The sequence below is a fragment of the Squalius cephalus genome (genome assembly GCF_949319135.1).
Source record: "Squalius cephalus genome assembly, chromosome: 23".
NCBI lineage: Eukaryota > Metazoa > Chordata > Actinopteri > Cypriniformes > Leuciscidae > Squalius > Squalius cephalus.
In genome coordinates this window covers 275,726-298,441 of record NC_137144.1, presented here as the reverse complement: position 1 = coordinate 298,441, position 22,716 = coordinate 275,726, and positions in this window count along the sequence as shown.

The window sequence follows — 22,716 nt, the reverse complement described above, 5'->3', positions numbered from 1 at the left end:
AATGATAACTATGTAAATGAGTACTGGACTCCTATAGAGCACTCTGACTTTCTCCCCATAAGAATTGAGGAACAAAATGTGGGAAAGGTTTTAATGAACGTCAAACCCCAAAAGGCATCAGGGCCAGATGGAATAAAGGGCAAGGTACTGAGGGAATGTGCATCTCAGCTGAAGGGTGTGTTGACAACTTTTTCAGCTGTCTCTTGATTTTAATTTTGTACCACAGACATGGAAGGAAAGTACCATCATTCCGTTACCGAAAAAAGCTCATGCTAAGGCGTTTGAGGACTACAGACCAGTAGCTTTGACATCAGTGCTCTGCAAGTGCATGGAGAGAGTAGTTTGTCAGCAACTCTCCCAGGCAATGACCGATAAACTTGACCCTCTACAATTTGCTTATAGGGCTGGGCGCGGAGTTGAAGATGCCACCCTCACTTTGCTGGATAGGGCAGTTAAGCATTTGGACATGGCAAACTCGTACATTAGGATTTTATTTATGGACTTTTCGTCTGCTTTTAATACAGTGAACATAAATACACTTTTGAGGCGTTTAGAGGAGCTTCATGTGCATCAAACCTTTATTTTATGGATTAACAATTTTTTACGGGACCGTCCTCAACACGTGATAGTAAATGGTAAAAAGTCAGAGAATGTAGTTTTAAAATCTGGTCTACCACAGGGATGTGTTCTATCCCCGATTCTTTTTTCTATCTATACAAATGAGATCACCTGTAATAATGAGAATCTGATGCTGATAAAATATGCAGATGACATGGCACTGGTGGGATGTATGAGAGATACCCAATCACTGGATATCTATTTTGATTTTGTCAACTCTATCATAGCCTGGACAAAGGAGAGTTCTCTATTGCTTAATATTGACAAAACCAAAGAAATGTGTTCCGGGGTAATTAATGCACGCACATTTTTTAAACCCTTGATAATTAATGGAGAGGAAGTTGAGCAGGTGGGATCTTTTAAATATCTGGGTAAAGAAATTGACTCCCAGTTTAAATTTGACAAGCACTCAGAAAGTGTCTTTAAGAAGGCATATCAACGTCTAGGCATATTGAGGAAATTGAGGAGCTTTAATGTGGAAAAAGATATTCTGATTGTGGTGTATAAATCCCTTATCGAATCTGTGCTTACTTTCAACATTGTATCCTGGTATAACTCTCTTTCCGTTAAATGCAAAAATAGACTTCTAAGGATTATAAATATAGCTGGTAAAATTATTGGTGAGAAACAAGCTACCCTGTCTGATCTTTACATTGTGGCAGTAAAAAGGAAAGCATCTGCTATTGTGTCAGACTCTGCCCATCCTCTGCACAGCTCATTTGACTTACTTCCGTCTGGTAGACGATTTAAAGTACCTTTGGCGAAAAAGGTCAAATATAAGAAGTCTTTTATCCCGACGGCCGTTGATATTTTAAATAGGAAATAGGGGAGGGGTTTATCTTAAATTATGTGGTTGTCTGTTGTATTGTATTGTTGTTAGCTGTGTATTGTTAGTTGTATATTGTTTGTTGAGCCTCTTGTCTAAAGACAATTTTCTACCCCTGTGGGGATAGACAAAGCTTTTTTGAATTTTTTTTGAAAGGTGATTCTGGTTATGGATGATGATTTGATCTGGTGAGGAGTGCCAACCAGGATGGCTTCGGTTTTGGAGCTATTGAGTTGAAGGACGTTGTGCTCCATCCATACCTTTATCTCCTCCAGACAGGTGCTGAATTTCGATGGGGATGACTGTGAGGGTGGGGTTTCAGCTGTGGCATGTACATAAAGCTGTATGTCATCGGCATAGCAGTGGAATGAGATTTTGTGACGGCTGATGATTTGGCCAAGGGGGGTGAGGTAGAGAATGAAGAGGATGGGGCCAAGGACTGACCCCTGGGGGACACCACAAGTAACTGTGTGTGGATTTGATTTGGAGTGGCCTAGGGAGATGTATTCTGTCCGGTTTGTGAGGTATGATCTGAACCAACTGAGGGCAGTGTCATTTAGTCCAGTAGTGATGTGTAGCCGGTTTAAAAGAATGCCATGGTCAACAGTATAAAATGCAGCAGAAAGGTCAAGGAGGATGAGGAGGGAGGGAGAGCCAGCATCAGATGATATGAGGAGGTCGTTTGTGACTCTAACGAGGGCAGTCTCTGTACTGTGGGCGGAGCGGAAACCTGACTGGAATTTTTCAAAGAGATTCCAGCTTTATTGATACCAATCTTTAATTTGAAAGTCACGTATCTAGCATCTCTAAAACCCAATTTTTTCATCTTAAAAATATATCTAAATTACGTCATATGCTCTCAATGACAAATGCGGAACAATTAGTTAATGCGTTCATGACCTCAAGGCTAGATTATTGTAATGCTCTACTGCGTGGTTGCCCTGCACGCTTAATAAACAAACTACAGCTGGTCCAAAACACAGCAGTTCGAGTTCTTACCAGAACCAGGAAGTATGACCATATTAGCCCAGTTCTGTCAACACTGCATTGGCTCCCTATTAAACATTGTATACATTTTAAAATATTGCTGATTACTTACAAAGCACTAAATGGACGCGATGACAACGCAGTGCTGTGTTAACCAGTTCATCCACTGTGAAGGCCTCCTTCTCATCCCTTTACCTCAGTACAGATAAAATGTTGTCGGGATAATTCCGGTTCGCATGGTTACGCAGACGCAACCATTTCTGTATTATACATTTTTAAGGCTAGATAAGTAGTTTATTGAGGGTTGATTTGTAAAGAAGGACTACACGCCTGTGCACATATATATGGTTATGGTTGTCATGATTCCTGTCTGTGTTCCCCTGTTTTTCTCCATGTTTGGAAGTTCCCCGTCATGTTTAATGTCTATTAGTCTCCCCAGGTGTTTCCTATTACCCATGCCCTCTTGTTATCTAGTTAAGCTTGTCTGCCTCTGTACTTAAACCCTGTGTCTAATGTCAGAGGCCTAGTCCACACGGACATGGGTATTTTTATAACCAGAGTTTTTCCTCCTGCGTTTAAAAAAAAATCCCGTCCACACATGCTCGGTTTAAAAGAAACCTCCGTCTACATGAAAACGCAAAAACGCGCTATCACGTGCTGTCAAGAGCATGCCACACCAGCAGGCGGCGATATAACCCTAATCGTAAAGCCACGTTGGCCAATCAGAAGCCTGAATCAGAAACAAAAACGTTACTATACGGTTATCCGGACCACACCTGACCACACCTGACCACAACCGCTCTTGGTTGGTCGTAACCCCAGTGACGGGTAGGTTTAGGAGCGGGGTTGGGGTAGGTCATCACATGTGGTCTGAATAACCGTATAGTACCACAAAAACCCCGGTTTCACTGTCTACACGACAACACTGCAACCGGCGTTTCTAAAAATCCTCACCCTGGCAGGGGTTTTCAAAAATGTTCGGTTTCAGTGACCTGGTACTGCGCTTCCGTGTGGACAAACGGCCGAACCGCGTAAAAAAAGTCACGGTTATAAAAATACCCGTGTCTGTGTGGACAAGGCCAGAGTTTGTGGGTTCTTGACTTTGTATGTTCTTCTGTTCCTGGTCCAGAGTCTTGTCTGTTAATTTTTTAGTTTATTTAATAAAGTATGCTGCATGTGGATCTGGTTTCGGCCTCTGCTTCAACCTCAGCATTACAACTTCAGTAAAGAAGTTATTGTATTGTATTTTAGACACAATATTGGCTGTTTATTCTCAGTTTTGCCAATTAAATTATTTTGTATAAAGCAACAGTGGAACTGCTGTGTCAAAGGAACACACTGTGGTGATTCATTTCTAATTTTTCTGTGTTGAGAATGAATTGTGTTAACCAGTGATCAGTGGTTTATTTGTAAAGAGTCATTTATTTAATTCCTAATAAATTAGTGTTTTGAACAAATCAAATGAATTAATGACTCAACTACTTCAATGACTGATTAAGACACCCTGTCAGGTGACTTTGGCGAAGATGTCCAATTCAGTCTTGAAGCATCATCTGGAGGAAGAGGAAGAGTTGCTATCCGATTTACAGAATATTGAAGAGCACTTGTTTGAAGTTGCGTTGTGTAGTTTCTAAATGCAGAAAAACACCATTATTGCTCTGAGCAAAGGTGGAGGAGGATGCAAAGGCTGTAGCAGACAGCCGGCCAAGATGCACACAGTTTGCTTGGAGAAGCTGAATCAGTTGAGATGGAGAATTGGTTTGCTGAATGTGCACAGAAAGTGATCATTTGTTGGATGCCAACTGAAATGTGAGAAGCAGTAAAAACGTACTGAGCATGTTTTTTTATGAATGTCAATGGGATGGTTCACTCAAAATGACAAATATGCTGGCAATTTATTTACCGACTTGCAATTCAATTACTTTTTTTACTTTAGTACAAACGTTTTGTGTTTTTTTGGTGATTCATATAATTCAAGACAACAATTAGTAGCATTTTGAGAATGAATATTAGTATATTAGGGAAGAAAATGAGCTGTGTTTTTTTTATAATTCATTGAGTTCTCATTACAATGTAATGTACAATTTGTACATTAACCCCCTGAGGTCGGCTATCGCGCCGGCGCGATAGGCTCGTTTTTTTTCCGTATGAGTGCAAAAAAAAAAAAAAAAAAAAAATTTTAATTTTTATCTTATATGCTTGTGTTATACATCAATCGATCCTGTTTAGTGTGTTTTTTTTTTGTGTATGCTCATAATAAAAACAAAGTGTTGTGCTTTTCGCCAAATAAAGAAAAATAAACATGATGCGAGTTCTGCCTACTCTCCGTCAGTGAAGTCAATTCTGAAACGCGTCCGAAAATGAACTAACTCAGCGAATACTCAGTCAAACAGGCATACAGTCACACAGGCATGACGCTTGAATTATCTTCTTTCAAATGAAGTAATTTTTATAAAAAAACAAATATTCACAGTTTATATAATATGTATGTAAAGAGAGAGATGTCAGTCGTTCTCATCTCAGCTAATTAAGTTTTAATGTGACTCCGCCTATGGAGACCGCGCTATTCAAACGCAAATGTGAGGCGATCCATACAAACCTGTGAAACGCCCACATCCGCTGGATAAGGCCGGTGAAACACTGGATGCGTGGCGTAAGCGTCTCAGCTGCGTGGCGTGTCCGTTTTTATTTCGGCTCCCATCCATGTTAACAGTTTAGAGTTTGCACACTGCCTGTGTGAGACGCGCGTCTCAGGCGCGGCACGAGCCGCGTGGAAAACGCGTGCATTCTAGAAATAGAACCGACGCCTATTTTTCACGCGACACGCAAGCGTCTTGGAAGCGTTTCCATGCAAAATTGAATAGGAAAATCTGTTTATTTGTCATTTTGACACGAATACATATTAATAAATGTCCTTTTGATGTTTAAAAGTGTCTAGGTTTTGACATAAATGCAAATATAAATGTAATTTTACAAAATATGATCGATTTTCAAATACTGCTGTATTGAATGAACAGCTTTTAGCAAACTCTATTGCTATACTGAGATGAGGAATATATACTGTATGTGTTTTGTCAAAAATAAAGTCATCAAAATGAATCTGTCACAGGTCGGGATGGGCCAAGCCGGACTGCGCCCACCCCTGAACCAGGACCACCCTGAGGAACGTGTCAGAGACGAGACGGAAACAGAATTAAAGGGAATAACAGTTCTTTTTATTAAAGTTAAAAGTAATTTGAATAACCTAAGCTAAAATCTTCCTTTCCTCTTCTTCCCCGGAATCGAGGCAATGCAGCAGTCTCCGGGGCCCACTCCCACGCCGGTACAAGGTTCGCAATGGCCTGTGATGGATCGATGAATTTCCACAGATGAGTATGCGGTCGGGGCTGTCCCTCTTCCCACACTGATGCAGGGTCCGCAGGGACCTACGACGGACAGGTGAGTTTCCACAGGTGAGTAGACAGTCGAGGCTGTTCCTCTTCCCACACTGATGCAGGGTCCACAGGGGCCGACGACAGACAGGTGAGTTTCCACAGGTGAGTAGACAGTCGGGGCCCTTCCTCTTCCCACGCCGCTGTAGGGTTCACAATGGGATGCGGTAGGCAGGTGAGTTTCCACCAGTGAGTAAATGGCCAGGGCTCTTCCTCTTCTCACACCGAGGCAGAGTTCACAGGGACCAACGACGGACAGGTGAGTTTCCACAGGTGAGTATACAGTCAGGGCTGGTCCTCTTCTCACACTGATGCAAGGTTCGCAGAGGCCTACGACGGACAGGTGAGTTTCCACAGGTGAGTAGACAGTTGGGGCTCTGGGGCTGCAGCAGACTCGAGTCGACAGGCCAAACGGAGCTTCTCTAGGACAGACAGTTAGGACAGACAGAGTCAGCTTCAACAGCAGTATATAGGCCTCACGTGTGCTGCCGGGGACAGGTGACTTCACACCATGCAGATGGGCCGGGGGCTATAGCAGACTCAAAGGCGCAGGCCGAGCGGAGCTTCTCCTGGACAGACAGAATCAACTTCAACAGCAATATACAACTCTCACGTGTGTTGCAGGGGACAGCTAACTTCACACCATGTAGATGGACTTGGGGTTGTAGCAGACTCAAAGTCGCAGCTGAGCAGAGCTGCTCTAGAACAGACAGAATCAACTTCAACAGCAGTATACAGTTCTCACGTGTGTTGCCGGGAACAGATAACTTCACACCATACAGATGGGCCGGGGGCTATAGCAGACTCAAAGTCGCAGGCCGAGCGGAGCTTCTCCTGGACAGACAGAATCAACTTCAACAGCAGTATACAATTCTCACGTGTGTTGCAGGGGGCAGATAACTTCACACTGTACAGGTGGGCTTAGGGCTGTAGCAGGCTCCAAGTCAACAGGCTGAGCGGAGCTTCTTCTAAGACAGTCAGAACCACTACTTCAAAACAGAGAGGTTAGTTTGACTTACAGATGCTGTTCCTTCTAGTCCTCAACAGATGGAACCGATCGACATTATGAAGCTCCAGTTACTGACAGTAGACCAGCATGGCACGAGGAGAGTGCACGGCAAGAGAAAATAAATCTTCCACACACACACGGCAATTTCACTCCAAACATGCAACGTGAGGGAGGGAAACGTCAATTTAGGCACTGCAATCCACTTCAAATAAGTGCAGATAAGGCCAGCACTCACCCAGGGGTCTCCGTGCCACAAGCAACGAGCTTCAATGCTGGGAAAAAGAGGTTTCGGGGTTTTCCTCCACAGACATAGACAGGATTCACATCACCGTTCCAACACGGGGGAAGAGGGTAAGAGATCGAACATGAATCAGTATAATTCACTCAGTGACGTTTAGATAGCACAATCAAAGCACTCCAATCCACCTCAAATTCAGTGTTGAAACATGCAGGTACGAGATACGATGGTCGATTACTTATCTCTCTCCCTTCCAGGCAAACGGTGTGTTTTCACAACTCTTCCACACTCCTCGAGTCCCCTCCAGCAGCACTTCCCTTTGCACACCACAATTCTTCTCTGCAACACTCAAATAGAACGACTTCTCACGGGAGAGAACCACCCAACAGTCTCTCTTCACTGGCTTTTTATATCCTTCTCAATGCCCACATGGCTTTGTCATGGCTCCAAATTAATTGCTCACACCTGGTGTCAATTTCCTCATCCCGGTTGGCAGGGCAACAGATATACACTTACACGGGGGGGTAGTGTTTCCTTATTATTGTACCGGAGGGGACACAATTGCGGCGAACTTTAGTTCCGCCCTCATTTGTCACACCGTGACAAATCCTTTACTTTGAAATACGTATGATAAAATGTATACTTTAGTTTTGAAAGACGTTGACTAGTTTTGAAAAGATTATAAAGTATGTATGTGCATGCATATATATATGTGTGTGTGTATATATGAAGAGTTCAGATGCAAAAGCCTCTAAATGCCATCTGAAATTTTCTCCTAGAATGATCATTTTTATGAAGCTTGTATATTTAAGTTAGCTATAGGTGACACGTCACCTGAATGAATGGCTCATTAAGTATGCAGGGACGTAGTCTCACCAGGTGTGAACTACTACATATGCATGATGGTGTTGGAGCGTTTACGCCCCATCCGCATATTGGCTTTCCAAACTAAAAGTGTTTCACAAAACTAAAATCAATGTATCGTTTTTTTGTGGATGATTAGGCAGGATGATTTTCATATCATTTTGAAGAAAAAACACTAGGCGATGAAATCCATTAGTCAAAAGTCTTATTGCCACATATTTAGTATGTGTTTTGTGGCCTTATTTCAGAAACTTTAGTTTTTAGTTTTTTCAATAACCACGCATAAACATTATTCTCTCAAAAATGCAGACATGTACATTCTTGTTGCTCACATATTATGGTAGTCCTGTTTGTGCTAAATAGTGTGTAATTTTTTTTTGCCATTAATATGTTTATAAGCAACTGAAAAAAGCACAAATGTCAGGGCATGTCAGAACATCTCAAGGACCCCAAAAACACCCCAGACCCCAGAGGGTTAACATTACCACTTTTAATGCACAACATCGACAAATGGTCCTGGATTCGTTCATTACAGTTTGAAGTTTAAGAAAAAAATAATAATAATTGTTTCACTGGGGGAAATAAGTCATCTATAATTTTTGTTGAAGTACTTCTTTAAGTGGATACATTAATATTTGCAATGTTTATGTTTTCAACATGCTGATTTATCGCTTAGTTCATTTAATAAATTTGCTGACACTGTTAATCAAGTCAAGTCATCTTTATTTATATAGCGCTTTTTACATTACAGATTGTTTCAACGCAGCTTTACAGTGATGACGTTTTGGTTACGTATGTAACCCTCGTTTCCTGAAGGGGGGAACGGAGACGTAGTCGACGTGTCGACTGATTGGGATCACGCTTGGAGAGCCTGTCATCTTTGAGTATTGTTGAAACAAGCCAATGCAGATTGGCGTGCATGAACTGCATCACACGCTCCACCCCGCAGCGGAGGGAGACAGCCCTCGCTCCGACCCATCTTGCAGGAAAGAAAGCACAGAAGTGATCGAACACCTTCAGGGGTCTTCACGGAGAAGAACACCACTCAACGAACAGGTTCTACTTCAGGCGTAAGCAAGACTAATTTCTTTAGAGGGTGCTCTTGCAGAAGTGATGGTATCTACAATCATTTTGAGGTAGATCACCTAGAATCTCCGCTTCGGAACCAGACATGGAGTTTCCATAGGTCTGGTGTGGGTGCCAACGGTGCCCCGTCCCTGAGATGTCTAAGAGGAATGGGTCAGGAAGGGGCTGTCGAGAGTAGCATAAGTTCGGGGGAACTAGGTCCAGGTGGGCCATTAACCCTCAGAGGTCGGCAATCACGCCGGCGTGATCTGCTCGCTTTTTTCCTTATGAGTTGAATTGAGACCCGAAATACTCTTTTGACTTTGATTTTACAAAACAAGTTTCATACATCAATCGATTCTGTTAAATGTGTATTATTTTTGTGTATACTCACAATAAAAACAAAGTGTTGTGCTTTTTGCCAAATAAAGAAAAATAAACACGAGGCGAGTTCTGCCTTCTCTCTGTCAGTGTAGTCCATTCTGAAACGCGTCCGAAAATGAACAATAACTCAGCGAATACTCAGTCAATCAGGCATACAGACACACAGGCATGAAGCTTGAATTCTCTTCTTTTAAATGAAGTAATTTATATAAAAAACAAATATTCTCATCTTGTGAAATCTGTATTAAAAGAGAGCGATTCCAGTCGAGCTCATTACAGCTGATTCAGATGTAATGTGACTCCACCCACGGAGAGCGCACGCTATTCAAACGCAAATGGCTGAGGCAATCCGCGCAATCCTGTGAACGCCCCCATATCAGCTCGAGAAAACACACAAGTTTATTCAGATCATTACTTGTTTACACCGTCTTGCAGCGCTGTGAGGAATAATAATAATGGAAAATGTCCCTCAGAAGTGCGGGTATATCGAGGAGCGAGCTGAGGAATACTAGTAAGTTTTTTCCTTCTCACGTGAATTTCTTCACGTGGGTTTCTGTTTATGAATGAATGAACAGCAGAGATGCGCGCTGTTTACCACAGCTGGCAAAGACAGTTTAAATTTAAATCGCGTGTGTGAATGAATGATGATGTTTTAGCAAACTGTATTGCTATACTGAGCTGAGTAAAAATCGACTGAAATATGTTGAAATAAAATGTAGGCTATTTGTATAAGCAACGTATTAAACTGCAAATTAACAATATGCCCTAATATTTCATGAAAACAACGTTACAGTCAGGCGAAATATGAAAGTAATGAATACATAGATAAAATGTAGGCCTATAATAATTTTTTTTTTTACAAAGAAAGAGTACACTTGAAATATTGTTGAAATTGTAATTATTGTTGTAATTGTAACCTTTTTAATAAAATAGCAAAACATATTTACAAGATAGATGTAAGCAAAATCTTAAATGGTCAATATAAGTCTTCTAAATATATCTTTTGTCCTTGCATTGTGGCTCAGTCAGTGTCACACCTGAATGAATGCATGGCTAATTATGCAGAGTCATTATGCAGAGTGGGTGGGACATTGTATTCTAAGGTGTAAACCACTCCTTGTTCACGCCCCCTCGCATATTGGCTTTCCAAGCAAAACCTGTTTTACATCAATTTAAATCAATGTATGGTTTTATGTGAACAATAAAGCAAGACTATTTTCACATAATTTTGAAGAAAAAATGTGTTTTGTGGCCTTATTTCAGAAATTTTAGTTTTTAGTTTTTTCAATAATCATGCATAAACATTATTCTCACAAAAATGAAAACATGTACATACACGTGGCTCACATATTATGGTAGCCCTGTTTGTGCTTTATAGAGTGAATATACACCTTTGCCATTAATATGTTTATAAGCAACTGAAAAAAGCACAAATGTCAGGGCATGTCAGAACATCTCAAGGGCCCCAAAAACAGCCCAGACCCCAGAGGGTTAAGGGGCAACTTGGAAGACCTGCTCCTTCTCCTTCCTGACAGAGCACAGTGTTGTGTAAGAAGGCTCACTGGGGAAACGCATCTTTGAGTAGGCCCCGAGGCCAGCTGTGTGCCAGTGTCTCCGTGCCGAGGGTCTTCCGCACGGTCGGGGAGTAAACAACTAGTAAAGGGACGAGTTTGGAGAGGCAAACAGATGTAACTGTGTGGCCCCGAAGTTATCCCAGAACAGCTGGACTGCCTGGGGATGGAGTCTCCACTCTCCCTAGGCCACAGGCTGTCGTGAGGCCTCGTTGGTGGCACGATTGAGCAGGTCGGAATTTGAAGTGGATGAACCAACCTCAGAAGCTTCTGACTCCATAGGAGGAGGTGGCGGGCGAGTTGTGACATGCGAGGGAAATGTAGCGCAACAGTCGCTGTACTGACCAGTACAGGCTTGCTGAGCAGCAGCATCAAGCAAGGTGCTAGCAACTCGAGGCAATGGATGCCAATGCAGTTGGAGGCTCACCCAGACCCCCATTACAGCATGCCCGTTAACGTGGCCCCTCAGCCGATGTTGGTGGACACTTGTTCTAGGGGCGGCTGGCCCAGAGAAACAAAAGGTCTGATCATGGGCTGAGGGTTTGGCAGCAGGCCAGGGTGATTGTCACATGGAGCGTGCTGCTCGCCCGCGGCCACCTAGGGACTCGGCCATGTAGCCAGTGCTGAACCGGTCTTCACATGGAGGAAGCAGTTCTATTGTGGCTTCGTCTGCCATATGCCCCAGGAGCCTCTGAAAAGTTTCAGTGGGATCCTTTCTCACTTCTGCATAGCACCGACCGGACACGTTCCTCTTGAGAGACGTGTTGGACTGAGTCCGTCTCTATACTGGAAAAAGAGATCCACAGTCCGCGGACGAGTTTACTCTTTTCCCAGTTGACCTGAAGACCCAACTGGCTATGTAGCACTCAAAGGGTGGGACTTTGTAACGAGACTTTGACCCCTCGAACGCAAGAACACAGGCATGGCCTGCATTGCGGAAGGGTAGAGATCTGAAGTATGCGTCCTTCAGGTTGAACTCTGCAGACAAATATCGGGGACAGAGCATTAGAAAATGCGTTTGCAGCTTAAACGGAAGCTTGTAAAGGGCTCGACTCAAGAGACGCAGGTCCAATATTGGCCATAACTCACTACCTTTCTTGAGTACAATGAAGTACGGGCTGTAGAAGCCGGTCTTCATATCGGCTGGAGGGACTGGCTCAATCGCATCCTTCGTCAGTAGGAGTGCGATGACCACGCACATGACAGACGCACATTCGCTGAACACTGAAGTGTAACAAATAGGGCTGAGCATGGGCAAACGGCGGCTGAATTGAATCGAATAGCCGAGTCTGCTGGTACGGAGGAGCCAGCTGGATCGGTTGGGACTTTCTAGGCTTCTACGAACCGGCCCAGGGGGACCAAAGGTACCACAGACGTACCCGGGGTGAGGCAGCGAGGTAGAGGACGGGGACTCAGCTCGGAAGGCCCGAAGGTGGCCCGAAGCGGTGTCTAAGTGTATGATTCAGTATTCTTCTGTGGATTTTCATATACCATGGATTGTCTGTGCCTACCAGATTAGTAATCTGTACTAGTCACCACAGTGTTCCCTTGTCCCGTCATGAATCAATCCCTCTCAAACTCCACCACAATACCCTTCACAAAACATCAATTATCAATCAGTGCCATTTGAGTTCAGTTTAGAATCAAAAAGAGGATGCAAAATAAAATACAGTGTAATCAGTCGGACGTACAGTGGCACAGTGCTCATTCAGTAAATGCACAGCTAAACAGAAGTGTTTTGAGTCTGGATTTGAATGTGACTACAGTAGGAGCACATCTGATCTCCTCTGGAAGCTGGTTCCAGCATAATAGCTAAAAGCGGACTCGCCATGCTTAGAGTGAACCCTTGGTGTTTCTAGCTGATATGATCCTAGTGATCTGAGTGATCTGTTGGTTTTATATTCAGTGAGCATATCTGCAATGTATTGAGGTCCTAGGCCATTGAATGATTTATATACCAGTAATAATACTTTAAAATCAATCCTAAATGTAACTGGGAGCCAGTGTAAAGACCTGAGGACTGGTGTGATATGTTCATATGTTCTGGTTCTGCTCAGAATCCTGGCGGCAGCGTTCTGTATGAGCTGCAACTGTTTTATGGTGTTTTTGGGAAGGCCAGTGAGGAGTCCATTACAATAATCCACCCTGCTGGTGATGAAAGCATGCACAAGTTTCTCTAAGTCTTGTCTGGTGTAAGAATTGATAAATTAGGAAATTTCAGACAGTCTGTTTTGGGGGTGACCAGGCCCTGAGAGAACAAAAGGACCTCTCTGGAGATTAGCATTTGAACTGGCTCTCATGCACCATCGAGACGAAAGTCTCACCCCCGAGTCATCTAATCTACATCTCCTTCCCTCTCTCTTCACCCCCTCTCTCTCATGCTCAGGTGACTACCTGATTTCACCCAGGAAAATGTATAGTTTAATGTGAATGATTATCACAGAGTATATTCATGTTTGGTATCGTTTAAAATGTCACAGTGCGACTGGTACAATTCTCTCATCTCAGAATAAGTAAAACACAAGGTAATAAGGGTTTTGAAGGTTTATGGATAACTAGCATACAAGGAGGGGTTGGTCTCTCAAGCAAATGGTCACACCCCCCCAAGAGGTGCTACAGTGTACCTCCAAATGCAAATTGACTATTGTTAGCACATGTTTCCAGGTAAAAGGTTTGTCTATTTAAGGAATTGCAGCAGGGAGATCGGGGCCTTTTTCTGTATTTCAGATGGGTCCGTTAGGGTGGGAGATGTAGATCTCTCAGCCTAACGTATTTCTTAAATGTTGGGTTTGCATCTTAACTCTATTCCAGAGCATTTGATGTTTTGTATCGATTATCTTTGAATTGATTATGGAATTGGCATGATACATTTACCTGACATAATAAATTGTTACATTGTTGATTATTCTAACTGACTTTGATATTATTTTCATTGAAGAGTTAAACGGAATAGTCAAACGTTCACTCACTTTTAGTGAGGCACAGATATTATTAACCCTTTCATTTATGGAGTCAGATGAAATAAACGAGAGAATACATAACTAAATGTATTGTAAATTTAACCAACCAATACTCTGCATGAGTTAGGACAGAGCACGTGATAACCTTCCCCGTGTATTGGCGGACCGGCAGATTGGACCAATATAACGGGCCTTACACTGGAAACAAAGCATCTTAGTCTTGCAATATTTTTCAGATGATAGTATGCTGATTTAGTTATTGCTTTGACATGACTACTGAAACTGTAACAAACTGGACTTGCAATTTAACTAAACCAGTAGTCACTTAAAAGTTCAGGGTACTCACAAGGCATTAATGAATAAGGGGAATAACTGAATCAACACTTGTAATCAGACAAAGATAGGCATAAGCAGGTTAACCAACAAAGTATATTGATAACTCAATAGTCAAATCAGAAGAAATGACACTTATCCGAGAGTCCTTGATCAAATAGTCCATGCTTGAGAAGTATTGTCCTTATGTGTGAATCCTTAGTCCTGGAGCCCCAAAAAACGAATAAAAAATATCCAAAAAATAATAATAATCCTCCAAACGTGATGAAATAGCAAAAACACCCCCAAAAAACAAGTCTTCTCTTGAATCTCGATGGGTAATTAATCCATAAGCGATTTCAAAGGATAAGGCTAAAAAAACACCAATCCGTTTGATTCAAACAGGATCAACCCACATGCCCCCTCTCTCAACTTGCTTGGCCATCTTTCTTAAAGCAGGCCTTCCTCCCCCTAGGTGCTCTCCTGTCAAAATAAAAGTCCATTTTGCCTACTACAGGATGTTTCACCACCAAACATAAAAGTCCCACATACAAAAAAAGACAGAGGCTGCGTCCGAAACCGCGTACTCAATGAGTAGGTACTTAATTTCAATGAGTACTTACTTAACGAGCGCTAAAAGAGTAGGTACTTTATAGCCAAATCTCGTTGAGTATGAATGCGAGCCGGACATCTGCCATGTTGACGTTATCATGTGACCTACGACGCATTATCACACGCGCAACAACTTAAAAGATTTGAACGACACGTTTAATTCATCTATCTGTAAATATTGATATTGATTAAACTTGCTCATTTTGAAGAAACTGCTGCCCATTTATTTTGTGAATACATTTAGGGTTGATTAAAGTTCTTATATTTAACCCTACTAATGTGACCCACCGTTTTATCCTTACAATATTATTTATTTTTATTACGAAATCCCAAAATGGTCATCTCTTGAATGTTGTTAATTTCTTTATTTTATATCCAAACATTTTTATCCACAAGCAAAAGTGGCTAACTGCTTTATGTTTTCCTTTTTCTTGTTGAATTTAACTCTCGTTTCATCCCTCAGGCCTAGGCCTATAAATATATATATATATTTTAAATGTATTATAATTAATTATTTAAGAAAAAAAATATTAAAATATTCAACCTTGTACTAGGTTCTTTTTTCCTGTGTAAAAAATCTCATAGGCTATTATGTATGCAAACCCATGATATATGTAAGGGATAATGTATAGAGAGGCGGTTGTTATAGCGAATAACAAGCCCGACAGGCTGAACGAGACCCCGACGCGAAGCGGAGGGGTCTTGAATCAGCCTGAAGGGCTTGTTATTCGCTATAACGACCGCCTCTCTATACATTATCCCGCTTATTACATGGCTACCTACAAAATAAATAAATAATTTGACTCGAATTATTGATTTAAAAAGGAGTTTATTGATTTAAAAACGATTGTATTGCTTCCGCCAAAGAAAATAGTCCGTTCCGCGTCCATAGCAACGCGCTGTTTTTCATGGCAACGGTCTGTTATACTCCGCAGCGGTCTGTTATCAAGAAATAACAGACCGCATTCTACATTGGAATTCAGCCAAGCCATGTAATAAATATATATATATATATATATATATATATATATATACATACACCTCATAACATCAGTAACTCAACAGCCCTACCTAGAATGGGTTTCCTCAGCGTTTGTAATGTCTGCACAAAGATTTGCCTTTGGAGAAAACTGTTGATTTTATACTCAAAAAAAATTAAGTATCATTAATATTAAAAATTAATATTACCCCAGAATGAATTGCATTGATATCCCACCCCAAAACATACAATAATAACAATGATAAATGCTGACCAATACTTAATTATATTACTTTTTACTTAAAATATTCAATTCAATAAAACAAACAAAATGTAATGTATGTCATACATAGCTATGCAGGACTGAATACACTCTAGATGTGTATATAGTGTAACATATCTACATTTGCATTCAAACAATTAAATAAAGCATTAATTAAATAATTATATTGTATTTACTGACAACAATGAGAAATATTAATAAATTAGTAAAAGAATGAATGAAAGTCACCATCACACAATACACAAATGCATATACAAGTCAACACATGAAACAAAGCTTTATTCAAACTACAATCATGTATGTAGGCTGAAGGCGCTGAGGTTGTTGCGTGTTGTGTTGTGCTTCACAATCTGAGGCAATAAGGGCAGGTGGAGTGATGGAGGGACTCGTAAGGGCTGGTCTCGTAAGGGCAGGTGGAGTGATGGAGGGACTCGTCCATGGCACCATCTCCAGGATTCAGCTCTGGGCTCCTCATCCTCAGCACTCACACCAGCCTGCTGACATTTCAGATTCTACAAAATGCACAAACATAACACAAAAGCAGTCATTTTAACCACACAATGTCATTTGATTTCAGTATTATTTAGAAGACAAAACCACTTTTTTTCACAAATGCCGCCATCATCTTCCCTTGCAGGTCCTGCTCCACCACAAAAGCTGTGCAGCAAATGCACAGAAATCAAGAATCAGAAAAGTGCTGTAATAGCTCTGTTTGAAATTACAATAATTAGTTGTTGTTATTCATTTCTGTGGTATACTCACTCAAAGCCTTTGATGGCAGCATTCAGCTTCATGAGCCACTCTGCACCGGATAAACACACATCTGTTCATCTGTCCCTGTAACATCCAGACAAGATTCACATTACCTCTGTGATTTATGAGCTTGTTTTAACTTTTTATCCAACATAAATGTTCCTCAATTTATCAACAGTACTAATGGACAAATAAAATAGATAACTTATGTTTAGTTACTTTATAGATTTGTTCTACATAATAGCACACATTCATCACTCAGATGTCTATTTCATGTTGTGATGTGCTCTTCTGCAATACTTACTGAAGATTTTCCTGTCAGATGTAAATGTACATTTAAAATAAGCATCTTTAAGATGTATATGGTTTATGTAAATCCACTTTAGAGACGTAACTTACGTGTCCTTACTGGAGCTCCCCTGTTAGCTAACGTTATACATAATAAAACGTGTTTTTACAGCAAAATCACAACTATACTATACTGTGTAACGTCTTTACACCTTCAACAATTCAACAGTTTACTCTACAGTAGTTCAACACATGCAATTTTAACACAAGGACCCGTGTTTACTCACATTTGAAAGCACCCGCGTCGCCGATCTCTGCGATGTTTGATAATGACGTATCCTCTCGCGTGGCCTCCTGGGATAGAAAAGTATTCATCTTCGAGCTCTTCAAAATCTGGGTTGAAGCAGTAAGCCATCCGGGAACTTCTCGCCTACTCTTTTATGAGTACTGAGGTTTCGGACATACTACTCCGTTCACGTACTGTTTTCCCCTACTATATAGTAGGAAAGTAGGAATATTCGGACGCACTATAAGTATATGTACGCCCGAATCTCGCGATAATTAGTACGTCACTCTAGTAATTCTCGCCTACTCTTTTATGGATACTAAGGATTCGGACATACTTATTCGCTCGCCTACTGCTTTTTCCATACTATATAGTAGGGAAGTATGCGGTTTCGGACGCAGCCAGAGAAATTCAACTAGGGCCTGAAACCAATTAAATCATCCCTATACATATTTTACACATTATCTAACGTTCAATGTCTTCCTCACATTGGTAAAATGAAGTATATTTATGTATTTCTCTTAGCCCTGATATAGTGTCACACCAAGATTCCTGACTTGATTTTTAGTTGTTTGACCCCTAGAGTGAAGGTATGCGTTCACCTTGAGAACTTCATCTTTGTTTCCAAATGCAATGACTTCAGTTTTGTCTTTGTTTAACTGAAGAAAGTTTTGACACATCCAACTGTTGACTTCATCAATGCATTGGAGTCAATGGGGCTGTAATCGTTAGGCGATAGGGCTAAGTAGATCTGTGTGTCGTCTGCAGAGCTGTGGTAAGCAATTTGGTTCTTTCTCATTATTTGGCTCTGTAGGATTACAAATTTTAATTTAGTTTTTCCACTGCAATAGTATATAAACCGATAAAGTTTAGTAGACTGATTTCAGATGATTATTGAGTCTCCAGCAAGAGTCTCCTTTCCTGCTAGTCCTGTTTTTCTCTATTGTATTTTAAATGAGTCAGATCACTGAGATTCTCACCTTTCAGCCTAGATGTTGAATCGTTAGGTTGATTGGATTAGCTGTAGGGGAGACTTTCACCTTTTCTCTGGGATGGCTCTTGGAACCGGAGTTCCTGGCCAGTATCAGCATTTGAATAGTTATGCAGATTCAATTGGACTGGTAGTGCTCTTAGAGTAGGGTGTTTTCCTACTTCATTTGCATGCTTTGTTCAGAGTCTCCACCTCTATGTAATCCCTCCCCCTTGGAATGTATATAACTACAATGCATACTGTATTAGATTTAGATTGTTGGACTGCAGCCACACTCAATAAAGAAGAACTTATGTTTGAACGCGATCCCAACGTCTCCTGTTCTGCTTTGAAGAAGGAAAAAGTTCCCAACGGCTCATTGGGAGCATATACAGGTTGAACAGGAGTAGGGATGGGTATCGTTAAGGTTTTAACGGTATTACTACTCTTACCGATACTCCTTATCGATCTTTAACGGTATTCTTATCGGTTCTTTTTGTTATATTAAAAAAAGGAAAAAAATAATTTAGAACATAATTAATATTGCTTTATATTTTGAAATGTAAAATAAATATCTATAGCAAAAGAAAAAGCAATGCTTTAACAAAATAAATAAAACATGTATGTTATGCAGAAGGGTGCAGGCTTTTGTGTTTTATATATTTATATTAAGACATAGGACACCAAAAACAAAGTACAAACACATGGTCAAACAAAAAAAAGTATACAATAAAACAAATATACAAATTATATACCCAGTGTTTTAATTTCAGTAATGTCTGATATTACTGTTCAGGAGTAATATGGGCTAAAAAGACATCTAATAAAGTCAGATTTAAAATAACACTGCATAGTTTATCATAGATAGATTAAAGCTTATGAAAGCCAAAATTATTTATTCAAGAGCTGCGACTGATTTTCTCTTTGCCTTTTGTTGTTTGATTCACATTAATGGAGCAATCGTCAGCAGGCTTATTATTATTGCTGCCTCTTTAAGACCAAATGCAGATCTAATCATTATTACACATCATATTTTCTCCCAACTATTTACGCCCATTTAAGACAAACTGTGTTTAAGTGAATAAACTGTTTAAGCGAATCTCCAAGACGGCAATTTTGACATATTTTTGTGTATATTTGATCGTTTAGATCCGCACAAAGCCCAAAATATATGTTGCTTGTCTCGTTGCGGTGTGTTTCGGAGCGCGCGCCGCATTTGGAACAGCGTCTATTGCTCAATTTTGGTACTTTTAATAGCCTTTTATTATCAAACGCGTCCCGCAGTTTAGCAACAGTATAGACTACATTTTACAACAGTCACCGATCATGCAGATTCTGAAGTTACGTTTGGGATTTAGGGAGAAATGACAGCGCACCGCTATGAAGGGACGAAGTTGCGCTGGAGAGAATGCGGCTTTAGTTTTTAATGGTTATACATCAAATATCTTTTTTATAATCATTGGAAGCCACAATCTAAATCTAAAATAAAATTAGTTTAATATCAAAGATCTAAAGTGTAGCCTAACCGTTTGAATGTTTAGTTCTGTCCTCATCGTCACTCATTAAGCAGGGCTGTTGTGTTGTGCGCGCCGTCGCTCCGCGTTAAATATCTCTCTCTCTCTCTCTCTCTTTAGCAAAAATGCATCACAGTCAAATGGTTAAATATTATTATATATAGAAGTGGCTGGCGAGATTAAATTAGCAAGATAATAATTTCTTAATAGCAATAGCACTTTCTTAATTTCTCCAGTACCGACAGCAGAACCGATAACGTTCGAGCTTATCGATCCAGCGGTATTTCAAAATTCAGCACCGGGGCCCGTTTAATACCGGGTTTCGGTACCCATCCCTAAACAGGAGTGGCGCAAGAATCGAGCCTTGAGGGACTCCGCATGTCATGGATGTCCACTCAGACTTATGGTCTCCTATACTCACATAATAACCTCTCCCATCTAAGTATGACCTGAACCATTTTAGGACTATCCCAGAAAGCCCCACCCAGTTTTCCAGCCTGTCAAGAAGTATGTTATGATCGACAGTGTCAAATGCAGCACTGAGGTCGAGTAGTACCAGCACTGATAATTTGCCTGAATCCGTATTTAAGCGAATATCGTTTATTATCTTTATGAGCGCTGTCTCTGTGCTGTGGTGTGGTCGGAAACCAGATTGAAAATTGTCAACGTATCCATTCGAGCATAAGAATTTGTTCAGCTGATTGAATACATCTAATTCAGTATATTAATATACTTCACTTTCATCAGAGCAAAGAGAGTAAATGATGAAGTGTAATGTGTCCATAGAGGATGTCAAACACTCACAAGCTTCATGAGCGAGCCATGTGATCTACACCAGCATTTCCCTATACAAACACTAGCGCTAGACAGTCTCCTGCTTAAAAGATGCTTAAAAACATTGGCGAGTTTTGTGATGAACTCTGCATATCTTCAATTTTCCTGGTTGGGGAACATGTTTGAACTCTTCCCTCAGTTCTTAGAGTCTTGGAAAATGAACCATTGCTTAATTCGTCAATTTGTCCCAGGACATGATGGATCTCGATGAAGGCTAAGCTATGTAACCAGTGCATGTCGACGTCTTCTCTTCTTCTACACGAGGATGAAGTTGACGCTCCAGAAATCTGTCCAGATTCTGCTGCACTACACACTGATGATTAAGGATATAACACATGCATCCGTTACGCACACTGGCGGTTTTCTAGTATGCGTGTGTGTGTGTCTTATTTATTATTTCAGACATCAGATATTTATCATATGAAATCTTTTATACACATTTTAGAAATGTTTGAAGGATTTTTGCCTGGCACCCCGGTTGGGAAACACTGATCTTTTCGATGACCTTTGACCTTCCTGAAAGATGAGCCAATCACACTCGATTATGACCTCTTTCAGTATTCCCACAGGTTAAGGAAACTGACGACTGTGGGTCATTGTGCCACGGGAACTCTCATCATCGTTCAGGGAGAAAACTGGACAATAATACACTTCTCCGCCTTTTCTCCGAGTAATAACATTGGTTGAGGAGGTGACGTGGAAAAGCAGATCTAGCAATAATGTCACGGATTAAACCCACTGCCTATCACTCGATAAAATAATTACATTGCTCAGTGTTTTTGAAGGTTCTGTATTTTGTTTGGTTTAAATAATTAACATTGTGAGTATGACTCTCGATCGGTTTATGAATTAGCAGAACTTGCCACTTCAGAACTGTTCACGAGCTTCAGTGGAATTGATTTTGGTTGTCATTTCATTTGTTGAAATATAAACAAAAAAACACAGCGTGTCGTTGTGTGTGACCCTCTCCGATTCTCCTCCGTGTGGGAAAGGGAATATTTACAATGACAACAAAGAAATAGATTGACTTCTGTCAGCTTGAACATATCTTTACTATGACATTTACACTATATGATGCACAGCACCTGACACTGTTTCCACGGTAACCAGATCAACTGTTTCCACGGTAACCAGATCAACATTGTGAACGCAATTCTACAAAACTTCAGTGAAAACATAACATGAACATGCAATGCGACACATGATCTTCTCTGATGCAAACGATACCAAGAAGAATGTGGATATTTAACCAAGTCAAAAGCAAAACAAACGGTAAGCAGGCATCAGTATTAAGTTCAGTAAGCAGACTCACAACGCCATTAAAGGCGACAACTTTTAATGTTAAAAAGTGATAAATTTTACGTAAACGATAAAAGCTCCTTGTGGTTTCTCGATTTGAGCTACAATAAACAATGCTAAACAGGCATTTTGAGTTTGTAGAATGTATAAAATCGCTTCGCTCATCTCTGCTAAATGAATTTAACATGTGATGCCCTTTATTTTTAAGCTTCTTTTTCTTTTCTTTTTTGTTGTGTTTCAAGTTATACTTACAAAATGTGAAAATGTGTTAAAGAAATGTGTCAAGAACTTGATATTGAATTCTGTAATTTTGAAAATGCATTTAAATGTATTTTTTAAATGTATTTACTTTCAATATCCATATTATTTATCACAATATTTAGTGCCTTACAGTTCACATTATAGCCTTCGTCACAACGAACAGATCTTCTTTACTGTCCCTAGAGTTAAGAGAGAAATTGGGAAATATGCTTTCTGTTTTAGAGCCCCTCGTGACTGGAACAGCCTTCCTGCATCCATTCGTTCGCTTACTTCTTTTCCTATGTTCCGAACTGCTTTGTTAACACATCTTCAGAATATTTGTCTATGTTTCTAGCATTTCAGATTTAGCATTGATATTGTCATGTTATGTAT